At 41.9% G+C, this 19,524-nt stretch overlaps 1 protein-coding gene across 7 annotated transcripts in view; it reads right to left on the minus strand.

The window, feature by feature from the left end:
• Positions 1-19,259, minus strand: part of SYNE2 (spectrin repeat containing nuclear envelope protein 2) — a 351,348-nt gene extending 332,089 nt beyond the window's left edge. For all 7 annotated transcript variants that reach the window (XM_066272842.1, XM_066272840.1, XM_066272839.1 and 4 more), the window contains exon 1: positions 19,120-19,259. The gene's annotated coding sequence lies outside the window, so the exon portion shown is untranslated. The remainder of the gene's footprint in view (positions 1-19,119) is intronic.
• Positions 19,260-19,524: the final 265 nt, after the last annotated feature.

Here is a 19,524-nt window from a genome sequence, read left to right on the forward strand (position 1 = left end):
ACATGGCATAAATTTCTCATCAGGAGAGAAACAACCAGAATCATTGGTTTCTCAGTTTCCCCCAAAGATACATACTTGCCAATTCTGTGGGCACAACTTTTAAATCTGATATGAGATCACACCATCTCAAGGAAAGACGCATAGCTTCTCCGCCTTCTGGCTAAGATCAAATGTAGAGAAAGAACAGAATGCCCTTCCGTGTATACTAAATTATCTTTGTAGTTAACATGTACCACGGCTCCATTAGAAATTTGTCTCAATTTTAAAAAACAAAAAACTATTTCTTTCTACTTCTAAGATTGCTTTTTCTTTAATATAGCTTCTAGTTCATTAAAAGTTAGAAATTATGTACCTTCTTGTGAAGATAAACTTCCAAAAACAAGAATAATCCTTCTGTTCTCTTAGCTCCATTAACTTGGATTACAAAATTCTTTGTTTTCTTTTCATGGAATTTCAGACCACAGTTTTGAGATTTCTAAGAAATAGCTTTCACTTTTCTCAAAGCCTTCTCCCTGGAAATATCTCTGACCCACTCCTAGTCCCCTAAACATGTAACATAAAACCCTCCTAAAGAAACACCACCTGCACTGATTTCTTCCTATCAGTGAACAATTAGAACACTCCTCCAAAAATGTTTTATGCATACCACAGTATTTTCCTGAGTAGAACCAAAACTAGCACCACTGAAGGATCTCAAGAAGTAGGACCACGAAGACAAAACAAAATCTCAGTAATCCTTTAGTTGGAGCTCCTCCAACTCATGCAGTTAAGAAGCTGATCGACTCGGTACAGTACTGAGATTTGTATCTGATTAAAAAGGGTTATCTGTCAATATTTGCACATTCCTTCTGACAATCTACAGTGCAATAAAGGTGGAATATCAGTGACATCTCCTTTGCGTTAGCCTGAAAGTAAGAGGTAAATTCTCCTTACATAGGCGACCAAATTTATAGATTCTCTATTTGATAATAATGATAAAACTGTAACCAGAAGAGTTAATATTTATTTAGTACTTAATTTTTGCCGGACATTTTACATGTACTATCTCTTTAATTCTTACAGGTCCAAAAGATAGACACTCTCTATCCCATTTAGGGAAACAGAGAAGTTAAGTAACTTACCCAAGACCAAACTGCAAGTTACTGACAAGATCTGCTTGAACAGAAGTATGAAAGTTCCACATTCCATGTCCTTAAAGAAAACTTCCTAACAGGTGAGATCCATCTAATCTACTCACATATCCCATGATTCTATAGAGAAATTTACCAGAGCACAGATTGTACCACTCAACATAGAAAGTAATTAACAGATTAATATAGTGACCAAACTGAAATGGGTCTATGTTAATTTAAATTCTCTGTTCTTCTTCCTCTAAATAAATCGGATGAAAATGCCTTTTGCCCACTCTTGCAGTGGTGTAGTTAACTGGCAAACTTATGTAATAAATTAACTAACAGAACTGGTTTAGCAACATATAAGAAGCTCTAGGTCTAAATTCTAACCCTGGGTATGTCACTGATTTCAAAGGTAATCAAGAGCATTTAACTAAAGTTACATTTAATGTTTATGGGACTTTCAGAACACATAACAAGAGAAGAACCCATATTTATGAAACCTCAATAATGTGCCCTGATACCAAATGTCTTGATAAAAAGGGTAAAAACACAAATTTTAACTATGTTACACAATTACTACTTTGCCAAGGTTTCAAGTGTTCACAAACATTCAAATGGAAACATACATACAACTGTCTGTAATGATCATCTCCAGGGACAGACACAGTAGAAATGGAAAGTGAAAATAATGAGGAAGGGCTTTTGCTTTTTAAATATGTGTGTTGTATATGTGTTGTTGGATCTTTGGAATAATAAAATTAACTTTTTTTTCTGGCAGAGACAGAGAGAGTCAGAGAGAGAAGGACAGATAGGGACAGACAGACAGGAAGGAAGAGAGATGAGAAACATCAATTCTTTGTTGCAGCTCCTTAGTTGTTCATTGACTGCTTTCTCATATGTGCCTTGACCTGGGGGCTACAGCAGACCTAGTGACCCGTTGCTCAAGCCAGCGACCTTGGGCTCAAGCTGGTGAGCTTTTGCTCAAACCAGATGAGCCCGCGCTCAAGCTGGCGACTCGGGGTCTCAAACCTGGGTCCTCCACATCCCAGTCCGACGCTCTATCCACTGCGCCACAGCCTGGTCAGGCAAAAAATAAACTTTTAAGAAATGCTCATAGGCTTGCCAGACTTTATTTTTACCGGCACCCATGAGCTTGACCTCAGATCCCACATTCGTCTTCTAACAAAGGGTATATATATAACATTAAGAAAAGCTTCATTCACTCTGCCCCTCTCATTCTCTCCAATTCAACTAAAACAAGGCTCATTTTATAAAGTTTTTAGCCACTCCTACCCAAATGTTTCCATTTCATCAAAAGCAAGAGAAAAAAACCTTAAAGGACATCACCCTTCAAGCAGCTCTCAAAGGAAAATAATATTGGAACTTGAGAATTAAGGTTAAGTACAAAGCTCTCATGACTTTCTTCAGTAACAAACTCAAACCACCCAGTTAGAGGGCTGTTCTCCCTTTCCTGGCGGTGAAGAACAGGCAGTGGGAGCCTGAATGTGGAGACAAATGGAAAACGCCACAGGGCAGCCTGCGGCCTCCAGTCCTCATTCCTCCTAACCCGCCTCTCCTTTTGCTCCAAAGGGCCTGAAAAAAGTGAGGAGTGCTTTGAAATTGATGTAGATGTTTAAATAATATCAGGCCTCTGCTGAGCCTCTATCTCTCCAATAGATAAAAATACTATTTGCTTCCGATAATGACTTACGACTATTTAGCATGAATCCTGAGACATAGCAGGTGCACCATAAACGTTAGCTTCCTTCTTTCAGAACTGAATTTCCAGTTGCTGGCTATATGTCCCCTAATCTTTGAACTCAAAGAATCCATTAGCCCAGGGGTCCCCAAACTTTTTACACAGGGGGCCAGTTCGCTGTTCCTCAGATCATTGGAGGGCCGGACTATAAAAAAAAACTATGAACAAATCCCTGTGCACACTACACGTATCTTATTTTAAAGTAAAAAAACAAAATGGGAACAAATACAATATTTAAAATAAAGAACAAGTAAATTTAAATCAACAAACTGACCAGTATTTCAATGGGAACTATGGGCCTGCTTTTGGCTAATGAGATGGTCAATGTGCTCCTCTCACTGATCACCAATGAAAGAGGTGCCCCTTCCGGAAGTGCGACAGGGCCAGATAAATGGCCTCCGGGGGCTGCATGTGGCCCGCGGGCCATAGTTTGGGGACCCCTACATTAGCCCACCCCAGTGCCAGATCATCATTTTCTCCTACACCTTCTCCTTCTCTCAAGTAATAGCACCAACACTGTCTTTGGCACCTAACTGAAATTTTTCTCTCATTCCTCTCCTCTTAATGACCTCTGACTCTGTCCTCCATCACTCACTTGGATTTCTAAAAACATTCTTGTATTTGGACTTCCTGACTCTCCAATACATATTTCAGAACATTATTATGAAACAGAACTCACACCAAGCTCTGGTTCCCCGGTGACAAGAAACATGTAGTCCAAACACCTTCGTGTGCAAAACTCCCCCAGATCTAACCGCAAAGCACCTATGCAGAGCTCTCCCACCGTATCCTGCCATGAGCCCTGGGCTTTAGTTTGCGCTGTTCTTCAATTACAATCTACTCTTCTCCATTCTCTACCATGAAAGCACTGCAATCTACTCTTCATTCTACATCGAGCTACACTCCCAGCTCAAACGTCAACGTTCTACAAAACTATCCCTAACTTCCCCAAAGCTGGCATCAACGACCATTACTTTGCCCCCCCACGGCACATTTTGCTTGTACTTCTGCCAGCACTTCTTTCATTCTGTATCACACTAGGGCAGTGTGTTTACAAGGCTGTCGCCCCCAGTTGCTGAAGAACAGGCGCCAGGCCTGATTCATTAGTGATCGCACCTCAGCACCTATCACTTAGCCCCTTGTTGCCCACACCCTGAACTGGATGTAATAACCAGTATTTATTACTATGTGTTCTATCGTGTTCAACTGTAGGCAGCGTACTGTCTGTTACCTGTGTTATCTCGGCAATACTCCTAATACTCCTACAATTAGGTCATATTTTGGCCTCTATTTTAATAGATGAGGAAACTCAGGCAGGTTATGTGATTTGCCCAAGTGATAAAGGCAGGATTTGAACCAAGCTCAGTCTGACTTCAGAGCTAGCTATGTTCTTAACCATTACACTATACCTCAGGCATTTCTAAACTTCGCTTGTTCTTTGAATACTGATACACATAGGAGTATCACTCAAGATAAGACCCCAGTAAATTATATTTATCCTGTCAGCACATCGAAGCCATTTTGGTTCTGCCCAGGTCCAGGGGCACAAACAAGCAGGTCCACAGTCTCCCAGGTTCACCTCTTTTTCTCCTTTCTTAACCCTCACTCCCCCAACCCCCCTGAAAAACAGATCAGGAGAAAAATAATTTATAATTAAATCTTTACTTATTGTGGAACACACAACATCAACAGTAAGTTTACAAGGTTTCTCAGGCACATATAATCTGAAAGAATTTGTTGGATCATTTCAAAACATACTTTTCCCTGCTCAAACCTGAAATCAGCAGCAGTTGCTAAGAAAACACAGCCAGCTGCCAGACAAGATGACTCAGAAAGGAGCGAGCTCACCTTCCAAGTCTCAGACACCATCCCCACAGTCTTGCAATCAGATCATCGGCCTGTGGCTATACGCATTTGGGAGTTCCCTTTCACCAGGTTCAGAAGGAAATATAGTCAGTTCTGGACTAAACACTATTTATAAAATTAATTATTACCCCACTGAGTTGCAGCTTGCTATAATGAAGAAAAGTACAAAGACTATGAAGGTAACAACTCTCTTTTAAACACAGTCCCATTAACAGAAAAAAGAAATTCTTACTCAGTGTCATCAAATGAGTGACTATAAAGGATATTCAAACAAGAGAATGCTAGTAACCTTTTTTTTAACATAAGTGCAAATAAGAAAGCACACATTTAACTCTTTTATAAACAGAATTTGTAGTTGTTCCTTTTTCAAATTTTTTTCTGAATAACTTGCTCTTGAATAATTTTGAACTAAAAGCTCTAGCTTGTATTATTCTATCCAACAATCTCATCATACATTGGCTATAATTTATCATAGTACTAATAGCTTAGATCAGGGGTCTCAAACTTGCGGCCCGCCAAACAATTTTGTGCGGCCCGCAGACTAATCCACGAAGTTCAAAATATTTTGGATAAAATTAAGTAAGCCTAGGGGCCTACTTGTATTTTTCATTTCTCTAGCATCCTAGCTAGATATTAGCTTAGTTAACAGCAGTTGTGATGCGAACTACAGTTTCTGGTCGTTTTGTGACACTGAGTAAACTGCATGTACGATTGTGCTTGTTGTACCGATTTTTTTTTGTTTTCAACTGCAGTGAGAAAAGTGTTGCGTAACAATTGCCTTTTGTAGACCTAGTGCGGCCTGCCGAACGCTGTGATCTTGCTCTGCGGCCCACATGCTGAGTTGAGTTTAAGACCCCTGGCTTAGATACATTTGAGTTGTGGCTTGTTTTTATTAATTATTTGTTTTGGAGGGATAGGGAACAGTGTTGAACACCTTTATTTATCTCTTATTTTATTTTTCAGTTACGGTTGACATTCAATATTATATGAGTTTCAGGTATACAAGCATACCGGCTAGACATTTATATAACTTATGAAGTAATCCCCTCCACAAGTCTAATACCCACCTGGCACCATCCATAGTTATTACAATATTATTGACAGCAGTCCCTACGCTGTACTTTTACATCCCTGTGACTGTTTTAATAACTGCCAATTTGTACTTCTCAATCCCTCCCCTTTTCCCCCAGGCCCCAGCTCCCTGCCATCTGGCAACCTTCAGTTTGTTCTCCCCATCTTCCAGTTTGATTGTCTATTTCTTTAGATTCCACGTATAAGTGAAATCATTATGGTATTTGTCTTCTCTGTCCTACTTATTTCAGCTTTACTTCTTTTGTTGCAATTTACACTTAAGGTAAAAAATTACTGCTAAGTAATTAGCATTTTTAAAATGAAAATTAGCTAACATCTATGGTATGACCCACTAATTAATGTGTCAGACAGTCACAGTCAAAAATGAACATTTCAGTTGTAATAACAACCGGTTTTTCCTCAGGATAACATAATTTGTACCCCAAAGCCGGAGTGGGAGAAAACAGGTAGTGTGTCTGTAAATTGTCTGTGAATTAATTCTGCCCCCTCTCTCCAGATATGAATTCTGAGAACCTGAGCTCTCACTAAATAGGTTATCTCTAACCCTGATCAAAAAATGGTGTGCAGAACACTAAGATGAGTAGATTTCTTAAAATAAAAAAAAGTATTGTTCCTCTGTAAATGCTGAACGCCTTTTATTTCCAAATGAGGCAACATAACTGGTGAAATGAGTAATGAAAATTTTAATGTATTATAATGTAAATTTTTAATGTATTAAAATATGCCTAGAAACTGCAAAACCTCATATAACATCGCCCTTTCCTTAAATCTGCCTTTCAAATTTACATTTCTCCTTCCAGCCCAATTTCAATTTGACACTGTTTGGGTGTATATTTTTTACTACTATTCTGGAATTTTATCAGTAAGTATTACGTATATATTGCTATCATGATGATGGGACATAAAATATTTTGATAAAATGTTTCCACTGTTATAACCAGCATATTTATTTTTAAATGAATCTTAGGTTAATAGGAATATATGTACAAGTGTGTGTCCACATTGCTGTTTTGTTTTACTCATCTTTTGTGCAAATAAATTTCAGATAAACTTGATAATTTATTGTTAACCATGGAAAAAGTTATATATGATATGATTCAGTTTCTAATTCATCTCTAGCACCTTAATAGCTCGAGTAATTTAAAATCCATTTATTGATGAATGAAATGATATGATGTGTGGAATTTACTTAAAAATAACCCAGGACGCAGGTGTAGGTGAGGGTAAGGTAAAACCCGATCAGCAGCCTTTGATAGTGATCAATTCTGGGTAATGTTTACACAGAGTTCATTTCACTATTATCTCTGCCTTTGAATATATTTGAAAATTTTTATAACAAAATTTTTAAAAATCTAGTTTACTATCTATTGTCAAGTGTAACTTTGCCAATTTGGTTTACCCATATAGCAATTAATGTTTTACATGACACTTCATTAATGCCAACACTGCTCTTTTTTTTTTTTTTTTTTTTTCATTTTTCTGAAGCTGGAAACAGGGAGAGACAGTCAGACAGACTCCCGCATGCGCCCGACCGGGATCCACCCGGCACGCCCACCAGGGGCGATGCTCTGCCCACCAGGGGGCGATGCTCTGCCCATCCTGGGCGTCGCCATGTTGCGACCAGAGCCACTCTAGCGCCTGAGGCAGAGGCCACAGAGCCATCGCCAGCGCCCGGGCCATCTTTGCTCCAATGGAGCCTCGGCTGCGGGAGGGGAGGAGAGAGACAGAGAGGAAAGCGCGGCGGAGGGGTGGAGAAGCAAATGGGCGCTTCTCCTGTGTGCCCTGGCCGGAATCGAACCCGGGTCCTCCGCACGCTAGGCCGACGCTCTACCGCTGAGCCAACCGGCCAGGGCCGACACTGCTCTTAAAGTACCGAGGAATAAAGTAAATGGAGTCATGATAGTCAAGCCGTTAAATAATTAAAATCGAGCAGGTTGAGGTATGAGGAAATGGTTCTATTTTTGTTTTAACTAGCTTGGAAACTTAAACTGTTTAACTTTCCATTCCTGCACCAATGCTTGGATATACATCAAACTTCCAGACAACCGTCTGCTTACCCCCTGCAAGACTGAGGAAAGAGTGCTCACGTCTCCAGACCACCTGACATCCACTATCCAGACCAGTGATCATGATTCTAGACTCAGAGAGTTACAATCACGGATCAATCCGGAGGCCGAGACTGCAGCACTGACTCTCCTCACAGGTGTACTTTTAACTGAGGACTCAGCTTCTCTTCTTCAGAACACAGGTGGGGTTTTAGCCCAGTGTGTTTCTGGTTTGCAAACCCTAAGGCCTTTAAATAAATCTTTGTCATTTACGTCTAGCCAAAGCCTCCAGACTCCTTTTGTCTTTGTTCAACAGTACAATGGGGGAAATAGCACGACTCTTATCCATACTCATAGAATTTAGGAAGCTGGGGTGGGGGTGGGGGGATCTCAGAGATCACCCAATATAGTGGTTTTCAACCATTTTACACTTGGGGACCAGTGAAAATAGGAGAGTTGTTTCAAGGTTCACCACGGAAGAAATCACCCTGAGCACAAGCAAATCTGACTAAGATCACTGGATCTATAATCTTCATACAACATCAGAGTGGTTAACTCTTTCCAGACCCGCATGAGATTTCTGGCGGACTGGTCTGTGGACCAGCAGTTGAAAAACACTGAACACGCTACGTTGGCATTTCACCATCATGAGTGTGCATCAAAATCACTTGGAAAGCTTGTTAAACACAGGTTTCTGGGCCCCACCCCACCTCCGTGTTTCTGGGTCAGCAGGTTTGATGATGCTGGCCCCCAGACCACACTTTGAAACCCGCTGCTCTAAAGTGACTCCCATGCCCTCTTCCTGTCTGCACTGCGGTGACCACCAGTCACCGCACGGGACTGCACCTTCCCCTGCTTGTGGGCCTTTCCCAGAGTGCTTCTCACACTTTTTGAAGTCGGGGCGCATTTAAAACCCTACAAATAATTGTAGGCACACTACATACAAATTTCTGAGAAATATGTTATAATAAGTAAGTCAAGTATTAAAGAAAAAAATGTAAAGTCCAAGCGTGCTTTTATGGTAACTAAACAAAATAAATACGACAAAATTAAATTTATTCTGACATTAGAAAACACTTTTATGTTACATTTTTTGTTATGCTTTTTAGAATTTGTAAAAAAGAGGGGTTAAAAATTTTTTTAAATGACAAAAAAGTTAACTTTTTATATATTTAGATACATTCTTAGTAAGATTTAGTAAATTCAGCAGGTCCGGCGCAAATGTGTTAAGTTTTTTCACTCTTGTGTTTATGAGAAACATGAGCCTGATGTGTCTTAGCGATTTCTTCAATGTTTGGGCATATATTTGAAAGGTAAACTCTCATTTCCTCGTCAATACATTGAAGAATTTCTCTCTTTTTACTCTTAATTGTGCTGAGGGTAGAAAATCCTAATTCACATAAATAGGATGTTGAAAATTGTAGTAAAATGTTCAAAGCTTTTTTAGATATTGCCATATATTCTTCTTTTATAGAAATCCAAAAGGCTTCAAGAGACAATTCTTTATGTTTAATCATCAATCCAAAATCCCCACCATACATATCTTAACTGTACACCAAACAAAGGATAGAAGAAACTTGCCTCCAGTCTTTCCGGGGGAACATGGGGGTAGTGTAAACAATCCAGCACCACAGCTTAACAGCCTTTTGCAACCTAATCAGGCAAGTGAGGTGGGGGGTTGGGCAGACTGTCAGCTTACAGCCAATTCCCCACACCTCTGTCTCCCAAAAATCTAAATTCCAAAAACCCTGTTGGTTTTTTGGTCCCCAACAGGCACATATTTCTCTGGAATACCATAGAGCACACCTGGAAATCTTCTAGGGCGCACCAGAAGATTCTCACTTTGAGAACCACTGTCTACAGTTGGCCTTCTAAGGGCAAGGGACATAAATTTTCATCAATGTGCCAGAGCCCAGTCTCAGTAAATATTTACAACACAAATTAATTAATTTGTTGAGTGAGTTTTTCTACTCACTTATAGTTGAGTCTTTGTCGATGTATTAACATTCAGAATCGAGGCACATTTACACACCCAGACAGAGAGCAGCTACTCACTGACCACACACAGCATGCACTGGCAGTAAAGCTAAAGGAAAACTAAAAGTCATCTGTAGCCGTAGTGGCAAGGAGAAGGCAAATTCTGAAGATCCAAGAACTGCTTCTCAGACTACAGTTTTCAATCAATGAACACTAACAAGCAGAAGCTGGAGGCTCCCTTTTGTCAAACGTGTTACTTTGATCTTTGAAGAGCTATGACTGAGTGTTTTTCATCTCAGACACCATCAAAAGGAAGAAATGCTTCCAAGCCCATTTTTCAAAGTTTCTCAGGGTCTGGAAAATGTCAGCACCGGCAGACTGATTCCTTCCCCCCATCCACCTTCCCCCCCTCCTAATCCTGCTCAGAGGAAAGACAAACACAGCACCCTCAGCAGTGCCTGTCTGAAGTTCTCAAGTCTGGTGTACTGAATGTAATATACCCCAAAGATCCTGCAGCATCTTCCTATTAAGAAAATGAACTAGGTTCTGGTTTCTGAATTTCACTGCCTCTTCAAAGTTTATTCCAACTTTACAAGTTTATACATACACACACATACACACACACACACACAAAGATGAATCCAATAACCTCATTATGTGATTTACTTTTATTTAACAAGAGTAAAATAAAAATTTAACCTGTGTAATTGCATGGGTATATATATATATATATATATATATATATATATATGGCTTTACTCTTACTACTTAGATCCCCTTAAAAATAACTGACTTGTCAAACAAAAATAATAATGTAGTATAGGGTTTATAACTGACAAAAAGAAAAATATATGACAATAGCATAAAGGTCCAAGGAGAAATAGAAATACACTATTACAAGGTTTTCATACTGTACATGAAATGATATAATGCGTGGAGGTAAATGGCAATAAGTTAAAGATGTACATTATAAACCCTAAAGCAACCACTAATATGACAAATTAAAGAATGATACCTAATAAGCTAAAAATAAAAGATAAAATAAAAGGACAGAAAGTATCCCATTAATCCCAACAAACAAACAAAAAAAGAAACCAAGAACAGGTGAGAAAAACAGACTACAAGTAGCAAGATCTACACCTAACCATACCAATAAGCATTATAAATGGTCTAACCATGCAAATTAAAAGGCAGAGATTGTCACATAGGATAATAAAAATAATACCCTTCCAAGGAGGTGGACCATGGTTCTCTACTCCTTCAGTATGAACTGAACATAGTGACTTCCCAAAAGGTACAGTACAAAAATGGAGAGAAAAGAGTAACTTCTCAGTAGAGAGACTTGCCAGACACTATTGCAGCGGGGTGACCAAGGTTAACATGAATACTGATAAGTCACGTTGATGGTATGTTCCTTTGACATGGTGTAATTAGACTATACATCCTTTTCAGGTGCATACGAAACCTTTACCAAAATAAATTATATTTCAGGCCACAAAATAATTCCCAATAAATGTAAAATGATTCAAGCCATACAAAGTATGCTCTTTGACAACAATGGAATTATATTAGAAATCAATAACTAAAAGATCTCTGGAAAATCCAAAAATATTTGGAAACTAAGCAACATACTTCTAACTGGCTCCGGGTCAAAAATCAAAATCAAAAGATTTTAAAAGTATTTTGAAATTAAGAAAAATTAAATCACACCAGATCAAACTTTGTGAGATGTCAATAAAGCAGTGCTTAGGAGGAAATTTACAGAACTAAACACTTCTCAGAAAAGAAAAATGGTCACAAATCAACAGCCTAAAGAAACTAGATAAGAGCAAATTAAACTCAAAGTGAGAAGGAAAAAAATAATGTGTATCAGAATGAAAATCAATTAAATAGAAAATAGAAAAACAATAGACAATATCAATGAAACCGACAGCTAGTTTACTGACAAGATCAGTAACACTGATAAACCCTTAGCCTAGAATTTCTATATCTTGGCACTACTGACATTATGACTACCTGTTCTTTGTTGAGAGGATCCTCCTGTTCATTGTAGGATCTTTAGCAGAATCCCCAGTCTTCACCCACTAAACAACAGCAAACATCCTCCCCTCAACACACACTCAAGACATTGTCTCCAAACATTATCTTGTATTCAGAAATTGTCAAATACTCCTGGTGGCAGCAGAATGAACTTCAAACAGTACTTTGCTCCATAAACAAAAACTGAGTCAAAGTAGATGAATCTAAATGTAAACTGAAAAACTCCTAGGAGTTTTATAACTCAGGGTAAAGAATCTTTGTGACATTGAGTTAGGCAAAGATTTCTTTGATACAACACCAAAAGTACAATCCATAAAAGATTAAATTGATAAACTGGATTTAATTAAAACCTAAAACTTCTAGCCCTGGCCACTTGGCTCAATGGTAGAGCATCTGCCTGGAGTGTGGATGTCCTGGGTTTGATTCCCATTCAGAGGACACAGAAGAAGCAACCATCTGCTTCTCCACCCCTCCCCACGTGTGTGTGTGTGTGTGTCTCTCTCTCTCTCTCTCTCTCTCACTTCCCTTCCCGCAGCCATGGCTCGATTGGTTAGCCCTGGTGCTGAGGATAGCTCTGTTGAGCCTCTGCCTGGGGAACTGGAAATAGCGTGGTTGTCAAGCAACACCCGTAGATGGGCAGCACATCACCCCTTAAGGCAGGGGTCCCCAAACTTTTTACACAGGGGGCCAGTTCACTGTCCCTCAGACCGTTGGAGAGCCGGACTATAAAAAAAACAACTATGAACAAATCCCTATGCACACTGCACATATCTTATTTTAAAGTAAAAAAACAAAACTGGAACAAATACAATATTTAAAATAAAGAACAAGTAAATTTAAATCAACAAACTGACCAGTATTTCAATGCGAACTATGGGCCTGCTTTTGGCTAATAAGATGGTCAATGTCCGGTTCCATATTTGTCACTGCTAGCCGTAACAAGTGATATGACGTGCTTCCGGCGAGTGACGTGTGCATCTCGTGTCACTAGAAGTAGTACTGTACATGAGCGATGCCGCCACATACAGGACTCCAGGAGCACAGGATGCGGATGACCACTAATGAAAGAGGTGCCCCTTCCGGTAGTGCGGCAGGGGGCCGGATAAATGGCCTCAGGGGGCCGCATGCGGCCCCCGGGGCCGTAGTTTGGGGACCCCTGCCTTAAGGGCTTGCCGGGTGGATATGGCGAGGCACATGAAGAAGCCTGTCTCTCTGTCTTCCCTCCTCTAACTTAAAAAGAAACTTAAAACTTCTGATCATCAAAGATACTGTTGAGAGAATGTAAGATGAGCAGTGTAAGACAAGCAATAGATTGAAAATAAATATTTGCAAATCATGTATCTGATAAAAGACTCGTATCCAGAAAATATAAAGAAATCTCAAAATTCAATAATAAGGAAGCAACCAACCCTATTTTTAAAAAGGTGCCAAGAAATGTAAATAGAAACTTCAACAAAGAAGATATATGGAAGGTAAATAAGCACTCATTAGTCATTAATAAAATGTAAATAAAAACTACAATGAGATACCACTACATATGAAAAGCCTGACCATACCAATTGCTGACAAGGATACAAAGCAACTGTAACCCTCTTACAATACTTACACTGCAGGGGTCCCCAAACTGCGGCCCCTGAGGCCATTTATCCGCCCCCCCCTCCCGCCACAATTCCAGAAGGGGCACCTCTTTCATTGGTGGTCAGTGAGAGGAGCACTGTATCTGACGGCACCGCAAAGCACAGCGTCACTCACGTACAGTACTACTTCCAGTGACGCAGGACGCATGCATCACAGCTCCAGAATATCACTTGTTACGGCTAGCAGTGACAAATATGGAACCAGACATTGACCATCCCATTAGCCAAAAGCAGGTCCATAGTTCCCATTGAAATACTGGTCAGTTTGTTTATTTAAATTTACTTGTTCTTTATTTTAAATATTGTATTTGTTCCCATTTTGGTTTTTTACTTTAAAATAAGATATATGCAGTGTGCATAGGGATTTGTTCATAGTTTTTTTTTTATAGTCCGGCTCTCCAACAGTCTGAGGGACAGTAAAGTGGCCCCCTGTGTAAAAAGTTTGGGGACCTCTGACTTACAGCATGTAAAATGGTATACCCACTTTAAAATATATACCTGCCATGTGATCCAGACATTCCATTCCTAGGCATTTACCCAGGGTAAATGAAATGGCCATACAAAGACTGTACATAATGCTCAACATTCACAGCAGCTTTATTTTTAATAACAAAAAACTGAGGGGAAAGAAAAGCTCAAATGCCAATCAATGGGTGAGCAGATAAATGCACTTAGGTATACCCATACAATGGAATACCATTCAGCAGCACAAAGTAATGAACCACTGAAACATACAACAATACGAATGAATCTCAAAATAATTATGCTGAGTGAAAGAAGCCAGACAAAAAGAGGATATACAGTGTAATTCCACTTCTATTAAATTCTAAAAATGCAAATTAATCCATAGGGTCAGAAAGCTACCTCTGGTTGTCTGGGGAAGAGGGATAAAGGATAGAGACAGGGGCCAGAGGAAGAGACGGCTTCACAAGTCATATATGAAAAAAATTAACAATTTTACAGTCTGAATTTATGGAGCTTACTGTATGCCAAGTAGACGCAATAGAACTGATTTAAAAATTATCTCACAAACCTGCAAAGTGTAGACAATTTAAGATAACAACAATCAAAAAGGAAGAACATAATCTGTAGTTTCATGAAGAATTACAGGCTTTTACACATACGTGAGTTTACACTATCCCAGACACAATCCTTTAATTGGTAAAAGTAGGAAAAGGGATATATGACCTAGGTCACTGTTAGGTATCAAATCAAGCAAGGATAAAAAACAACAACGAAGCCCTTAAGAACAGGCATTTAACATTAACATTACTGTTTTTTTAAGTGACAATCTACTTCATTTTAATTTTTTATATATTGATTGATTTTAGAGAAAGGAAAGGAGACAGAGAGACAGAGAGAGAAACTCTGATTTGTTGGTTCACTTATTTATGCATTCATTGGCTGCCTCTTTTGGGAGGGGGTATTTTTCCAAAGTTAGAAGCAGGGAGGCAGTCAGACAGACTCCCGCATGCGCCCGACCTGGATCCACCCAGCATGCCCACCAGGGGGCGATGCTCTGCCCATCTGGGGCGTTGCTCTGTTGCAACCAGAGCCATTCTAGTGCCTGAGGCAGAGGCCATGGAGCCATCCTCAGCGCCCGGCCCAACTTTGCTCCAATGGAGCCTTGACTGTGGGTGGGAAAGAAAGAGATATAGAGGAAAGAGTTAAGAGGAAAGAGAGGGGGAAGGGTGGCAAAGCAGATGGGCGCTTCTCCTGTGTGCCCTGACCAGGAATCGAACTCAAGACTTCCACAGGCCAGGCTGATGCTCTTCCGCTGAGCCAATCGGCCAGGGCCTCATTGGCTGCTTCTCATATGTGCCCGGACTGGGGATTAAACCTGCAACCTTGCCGCATCAGGACAACACTGGCCAACTGAGCTACCCAGCCAGGGCACATTAACATTACTTCTTCATTAAAAAGCAACCAGTCTGAAATATTTCATAATAATTTTTTAAAAGGAAAAATTATTTAATTTTTAACAATCTAGCCTGTCCCATGCCCAAGCAGAATCAAATGCATCCCTCCCTACTGTAGCCCCCAGGAATACATCTCTGGTAGCATATGCCACATGTAAACTGCAATGGCTTAAATCTTCCCACTAGACAAACAGCTCCATCAGCATAGAGACTGTGCCTTCTGATGTTGGCATGATGTGGTCAAATGTAAGTGCTTTGACATCTGAGAGCCTGCCTTTCTATCCTAGGCTTTGCTATCCACCTATACTGTGTAACCTCAGAAAGTTACTTAATCTTGCCCTGGCTGGACAGCTCGGTTGGTTAAAGCTTCAGCCAGAAGGTCCAAGGTTGCAGGTTCAATCCCTAGACAGGGCACATACAGGAAGAGATCAATGTTTCTATCTGTTTTGGTCTCTCTCTATTAAATCAACTTAGAATTTTTTCAGGTTACTTACTATACTTGATGGCCAGATTTATAAACTACAAAATAGCGCTAATAGGGTATGTATGAGGATTCAGTGTGAATTTATCCAAACCTTGGCCCACAAGGCCCTGCATGATCTTTCACCTGATTACCACTCAACCTTCATTAGTTGCTCTTCCTCCAACTGTCAGTGCTCAGCCACGGTGACCTTTCTCAGTCCCAGTAAATCCACACACCAGAGCTCTGTCCTGACTCATGCTATCTTCTCTGCTGATCTCCCATGTCCCTGTCCTCTCTACAACCTCCTACCGCACAACATGGTTAGCTGCTTCTTAGCCAAGTCTCAGCTTAAATGTCACCTCCGCAGACAAGCCTTACTACTAACAGAGGAACTCCTGGTTATGCGAAATATCTAGTTCTTAAGGACCTACTGACTGTGTGCCAGGCGTTGTTCCAGACTTTGAGGATACAACAGTGAATACAACAGGACTGAAGGAGCAGAGGCGGATTTAATGGCGGGCACCCTAGGCCCCGACTTCTGAAGGGCCCCTCAAAACACCAACTTTACACTTTTTTCCAATGACATCAAGTTTGGTTTCACGTGTAATTTTAACATTAATAGTACAGAATATTTTTTATTTATTTAAAAATATGGTCAACGTTTATTTTTATTTTCCCCAGTCTCTCTCTTTTTTTAAGGAGTCCGATATTTTCTTCTGTGCCCAGGGTCTCCACCGACCTTGATCCGCCTCTGTGAGAGAGTGTACAATCTAGTAAGGGAAGACAGTCCATAAACAAAGGAGTAAAATATGGAGTACATTAGTTAGATGGTCATAAGGGCTGCGGAGAAAAAAATAAACTGTGAAAGGGGAATAATTGGGAGTTGTGGCGGTTAAATCTGGGGTTTAGTGAAATCTTGCTGAAAATAAAACATTGCGTAAAGACGTGGAAGGGGTCAGAGAGAACAATTCAGGCAGGGGGCTGGACAGGGGCATTCCAGGCAGAGGAAACAGCAAGTCCAAAGGTCCTCAAACAGCAAAGAAGCCAGTTTGGCAGTAGAAGAGTGAATTAGAAGAAGAGCAGCAGATAAGTTGAAAAAGGTGACAGGATGGGGACAGAGGAGGACTGGATGGGGTAAACTCTGGGGGCCACTGTCAGGTCTCCATCTTTCACTCAGGAAATGGGAAGCCAATGTGATCTGATTTACCTTTTACAACCTGTGATTTGCTTGGTAATGTTTTTTTTTATGCGCTGCACTCAACCCACTAGAGACGCACAGGAACCACAGCTGCCCTGTGCATTATAACTCCAGCACCTAGCACAACACACTGCAGGCACTCAATCAGTATTTATTAGATGAATGTAAAGCATTTACTGGTACAAAACAAACATTCCCGAGTCCAGCACAGTGGCTGGCCTATGGGAAAAGCTTGTTTGAGTAAATGAACAAATAACTTTGTGAAATTATTGAAAATCTGTATTTAAAACACATGACTAATGACAAATGAATCGATTGCTTTCACCCTCTCCCTTATCTATGAAGACATGACTGATTCTGAGCTTCACATTACACTTTCAGGGCAGTACCCTTGTGACTCAGTTCTCTAAACAGACTGCAATATCGTGCAAACACCATTAGTACTAATGCACTGAAATGCTTGTAAAATGTTTAATTGAGTAAACTTATTCGCATGATTTTTTAAAAAAAAATCTTTAATGTACAATGTGGGGCTAACTCAGGCTGGTTTGATTTATAATTTTTGTTGAATTCCAATAAAGATCCTTAACTCATGTGGACAAAGAACTAAGATTTTTTTTACTTATTATGACATAGCCCGAGTCTTCACCACGATCTTGATAAGGATAATTACACCTGCTCCCTTCTCCCTTGTTGTGGGCGGCCCTTGGGAGTCTAAGAGGAGTTTTCCAGAGAGAAAACTCAAGGAGTCACGCATTAAAGTATGTTTCATCTCATAAAACGCGGAGACTCTCCCTTGCTGTTTACAATGTCTCGACTGCATCGAGGTAAAGAATTACTCCCCAGCCCTAAACGTGGTAGAGCCTGTCCGAGCACAACCACATAGTATCTGCAGGGGGGACTTCGGAGCTATGGAAACTTTTAGAAAAGCATATGAAAGTTGCCTAAAATCAAACAAACTTTAAAAAAGAACAGATTGATGCAAAAGTGTTGAGCGGCTAGAAAGAACCTGCTCGGCTTGGCTCCGACGTGCTGGTGCTTGTACACAATCGTGCCTGCTAACAGCTAGCGCAGACGCTCCCTTCCACGAGGGGAGGAGCAAATAATAACTTTCGGAAATAACAGGCGTCCACAAAGGCAAATGTTACACAGGACTTCTCAACCTCCATCAAATAAGGTGACTAATGTTCCGAGAAGCACTGATTCCCCACAAGTTCCTCACCCCTCGCTTTTTTTTTTAACAGAAGGAAAATAACCTAAGGAGGAGAAGGTGCTACCGTCAGACCCTCGAGGCAATTTCAGACAACAAAGACCCCAAGCAATCAAAATGGAATTATAATCGGAGCCGTGGCGCGTTCGGCCGCCGCGGTTCCTCTAATGCCGGGGTCCGCGGGTCCCCGCGCCCGCTCCAGCCTGGGTACGCCCCTGCCCACTGGTCCCCTGGGTCCCCCGCGAGCCTCACACCGCCCACGATTTGACAATCGCAGCGCCGCAGCTCCGCGTTCTAGCTCACGCGGCGTTCAAAATCTTTCCCGCCCAGGCGTGACGCGAGCGGCGAAAACAATCAGCGGCCCCGGAGCGCTGGGGCCTGGGCCCGACAGGGGCCAGTGGGGGAATCAGGCCGAGCCTCCTGCGCAGCCACCTCCACAGCCCCCATCCCAGCCCGGCGGTCCGGCGCGCTGGGGCCCGGAGGTGACACAAAGAAGCCTGAGAGACAAACGCCACCCGCTGGCGTTCGCTCCAATCCCGGAGCGCCCCGCCCGCTGACAAGTTTGCGGCGCCCTCCACGCACCCCGCTCTCCCCACGCGGGCAAAGTTTCCCGTGGCCGCGCTCGGACGCCGGCGTTGGGTCGGTCCCTGTCTCCCGCCGCCCCCGGCTCGAGGACCGTCCTTCCCTCGCCCCCGCCCGCGTCCCTTCCCCTGCTTCTCTCTCTCTCCCTCCTCCCCACCCGAGCCCGCTCACTCTGGGGCGCACCAGGGTGCACAGGGGCCCCGCCGCGGCGCTCACCCGTTGCTGTCCCTGGATCGCCGGCTGGGGCCAAGCCAGGTTAGCTCCCCGCTAGCCTTGCTCCCTCAGTCGCCGATTTTGCTCGGTCTCCCGCTCGCTTTTTCGGTCCAGCCGAAGGCTCCGGGCACAGCAGAGCGCGCTCGGCTTCTAAGCGCTCGGAAAGCTGCAAACCACGCCCCGCTTCTTCCCCGCCCGCTGTGGGCCGCGGAGTCCCGCGCTCGCCGCTCTGCGGCCAGTGTGCAGCCGGCCCGCGAGCGCCGGGGGCGGAGCAGTGGGCCTCCCCCGCTGGCCCCGCGCCTGCCCTCGGCTAGCTACTTTCAGTGTTTTGGAAGATCAGAAGTGGTCAGAGGGAGAGGATAACTCGGAATACAGGTTAACCACCAGAGACGGGTAGGGGGAGCGCCA

This window comes from Saccopteryx bilineata, chromosome 4, assembly GCF_036850765.1.
Source record: "Saccopteryx bilineata isolate mSacBil1 chromosome 4, mSacBil1_pri_phased_curated, whole genome shotgun sequence".
Classification (NCBI taxonomy): Eukaryota; Metazoa; Chordata; class Mammalia; order Chiroptera; family Emballonuridae; genus Saccopteryx; species Saccopteryx bilineata.